This window comes from Cebus imitator, unplaced genomic scaffold, assembly GCF_001604975.1.
Source record: "Cebus imitator isolate Cc_AM_T3 unplaced genomic scaffold, Cebus_imitator-1.0 Scaffold96, whole genome shotgun sequence".
Classification (NCBI taxonomy): Eukaryota; Metazoa; Chordata; class Mammalia; order Primates; family Cebidae; genus Cebus; species Cebus imitator.
Window position 1 is genome coordinate 2,903,460 of NW_016107411.1, and position 3,673 is coordinate 2,907,132.

Here is a 3,673-nt window from a genome sequence, read left to right on the forward strand (position 1 = left end):
TTCAGGCAATTCTCCTGCCTCAGCCTCCTGAGTAGCTGGGATTACAGGCACGCGCCACCATGCCCAGCTAATTTTTTGTAGTTTTAGTGGAGACGGGGTTTCACCATGTTGACCAGGATGGTCTCGATCTCTTGACCTCGTGATCCACCCGCCTCGGCCTCCCAAAGTGCTGGGATTACAGGCGTGAGCCACCGCACCCTGCCTCCCATAGGTTTATGAGAGGAGATCTGCAGGAACCAAGCAGGCAGAAAAACACTTTTCATCAGGAACAAGCATTTAGAAGCACACACTGGAAATCTATGATGAGATTTTCCTAGAAAAATAAAGGCAGAGAAAAGTGTCATAAATTGAGAATGAAGAAGAAACTGACCAAATATATCCCCTCTAAATGCTGTTAACTGCAAAGATCCTCTACTCTTGCTTGAGCAAACTGCTAGAAGGGTTCAAAACAGCTACAACTTAGATTCTATATAAAAACAGTTGCTGCCTCCAAGAATTTAAAGAGTGTCAGGCTTGGAGAGGCCCACAGCCTGGGTGAGCTTGAAACGCTGCCTTTTATTTATTTAAAAAATGCTAATATATGTTAGTTGTAGAAATATTGGAAGTAAAATTTAAAAATAAAAATTTTCTTTATTTTTATTATTCCAGAAAAACACTTAGTGGTGAGTTTTGTTACATAATTTTCTGGTTTTATAAATTATGCATTTATAATTATATTATTAATATACTTATATTCTAGAAACAATATAATATTATTTAAATACAGTAATTTAAGTATTATTTAAATACAATAATATAGGCCGGGTGTGGTGACTCACACCTGTAATTCCAGCACTTTGGGAGGCCAAGGCAGGTGGATCATGAGGTCAAGAGATCAAGACCATCCTGGCCAACATGGTGAAACCCTGTCTCTCCCAAAAATACAAAAATTAGCTAGGTGTGGTGGCATATGCCTGTAGTCCCAGCTACTCAGGAGGTTGAGGCAGGAGAATAGCTTGAACCCAGTAGGTGGAGGTTTCAGTGAGCATAGATCAAGCCACTGTACTCCAGACTGGCAGCAGAGTGAGACTCTATCTAAAAAAAATACAAATATTATTTAAATGCAATAATATTTATACTATAAATATTATTTAAATTATATTTAATAGTAAACAATAACAAGCAATATTGATTATTAATATTTAATTTTATTAAATATCAATACTTAAATTTTATTTAATTATTTAAATATGAATATTATCTGAATACAATAATATTTATAACATGAATATTTAAATACAATAATATTTATAATATAAAATGATAATATAATCAACTGACCTTTATCTTGCTGGTTTAACGTAGCATCCATGTACCCGTCCGCTTCTGTCTCTGGGAAATACTCTTATCATGTGGTTTAAAAGGAAGATGTCATCATCTTAGAGATCTCACCCACCCCAGTCTCCATTGATTGATCAGATAATGAGCCTCTGACACAAGCTAGGCTGTAAATAGAACCTTGGACTCCTGGCTACAGTCAGTTGATTCAGGGACTTGTTACAGGCCAGGTCAGGTTCATTCTGCCCATGCACAGTAAATCAATATCTGTGACACAGGTTTTGCAAGACAGAAAAGATTTTTTTGCAAAGCCACCGAGTAAGGTGGCAGGAGAAGAGCTCTCAAATCTGTCTCCTTGAAGATGATGCTTGGGGATAGTTATGGGTTAGGAAATGGGGTGGTGTAAACATGGAGAAAGGTGATTGGAAGTAAGGAAAAATAAAGCAACAGGTTCATTCTGTGCAGGCATAGTCAGGGTTCATGGCATTTCATAGAATATAGGTACAGAAAATGACAGCATTTGCATGATTTGAAGGTGGAGTTTTAGGCCCCCCCGAGGTCAAAAGACCACCTCTTGGGCACCTGTGCAGACCCAGTTGAGGGACAGTGGTCTTAACCAGTTTGAACTAGACAAGAGCTGGCCTAGGTTCCTGAAAAACAACTAACGTGATTACTACCATGATGACCTATGAATGCTATCTATCAAGTAGTCAGTGAAGGTTAAGTTTCAGCACTCAGCAACAGCCTTCAGCTGTACTGGGGCCTTCAGGTTCATGGATAAAGGAAGAAAGAATAACAAAAAGCAAGGCACCAGAAGCAAGCAGGACAAGCAGCCCTGATCAAATTGCAAATTAACCTCTTGGTTTTGGATTGTCACCTGCCAAGTTTCTTGTTTGTTTGTTTGTTGTTTTTGAGACAGGGTCTCACTCTGTCATGGAGCTGGAATGCAATGATGTGATCTTGGCTCACTGCAGCCTCAAACTTCTGGCCTCAGGTGATCTGCCCACCTCAGCCCCCTGAGTAGCTGGAACTACAGGTGCATGCCACCACCACACCCAGCTAATTTTTGTATTTTTTGTAGAGTATGGATTTTGCCATGTTGCCCAGGCTGGTCTTTAACTCCTGAGCTCAAGCAATCTGTCTGCCTCAGTCTCCCACAGTGCTGGGATTACAGGTGTGAGCCACCCAAGGCTGTGTCACTATGAAGAGAAAACTAGTCTCAGAGAGAAGCTAGGCAGTGGGCAGGAGCCAAAGCCTCTGCTTGTACACGCTTCCCTACTCAGTTTCCAGCTCCTCTCCCACTAGCGATTCTACGCCCCTGCCTCTGCCACATTAACTTTTCTACCCACTGCTGGATCTTTGCCGTGAGCACATAAACATGCTGTACACCTCCCAGCTTCAAAATGAATGAAGTCTCTACACTCCACTTCTCTTCCAGCTATGGCCCCATTTCTCTGTTTCTTAGCAGAGCAAAACTTCTCAAAGGAGCTGTCTGTACTCATGGTCTCGGGATCTTCTCCTCCTATCCTTCCCAGGGTGGCTTTCTGAGATAGGTAACCAAGAGGAAATGGGTCATGGGAGAGATATGATCTAATGAGGAGAAGCAGGTGATGGGTGAGCCCTAGCTGGCCCCATGACTATGTGGGTCTTGCTATGTTGCCCAGGCTGATCTCAAACTCCAGGCCTCAAGTACTACTCCCGCCTCAGCCTCCCAAAGCACTAGGATTATAGGTGTGAATCATCATGTTTGGCCTCAAAGGAACACGTTGTTGTTCTGTTAAATTAAGTTTGGCCTAAACTTGCCTCCTTATATATATTAAGTCTGGGACAAACGTTTTGCCATATAATGAACTGTAACCCAATTGGCTATGAAAATAGACTGTAACCTACTCTTGTAAGAATCACTGAGTTTCAGTCAATCAAAGGTGGCCAGCTGTTCAAATTGTGTTCAAATAAGGCAAATGCCCACTGAGCTGTAACCATTCTGGCTGTTTCTGTACCTCCCTTTATTTTCTGTATATCACTTTCCTTTTTCTCTCCATAAATTTTCTTCCACCACATGGTAGGGTTGAAGTCTCTCTGAACCTATTTTGGTTCCAGGGATGCCTGATTCTCAAATTGTTCTTTGCTCCGTCAAACTCTGTTCAACTTAATTTGTCTCAGACTTTTCTTCTAACGGTTCCAAGTTTGGCATTAAAATTCTCTGTGTCTGCTCTAGTGTAGAGGCAGTACTTACGCTGCTCCTGTATAAGAACGTGCCAAACATGCTAGGCAGGCAGGAGCTCAATGACCCCCATGTTCCTCTGGATTTCTCTCTTTCCTCCCACTTCCCCCTCACCATTTCTTTTCTTTCTTT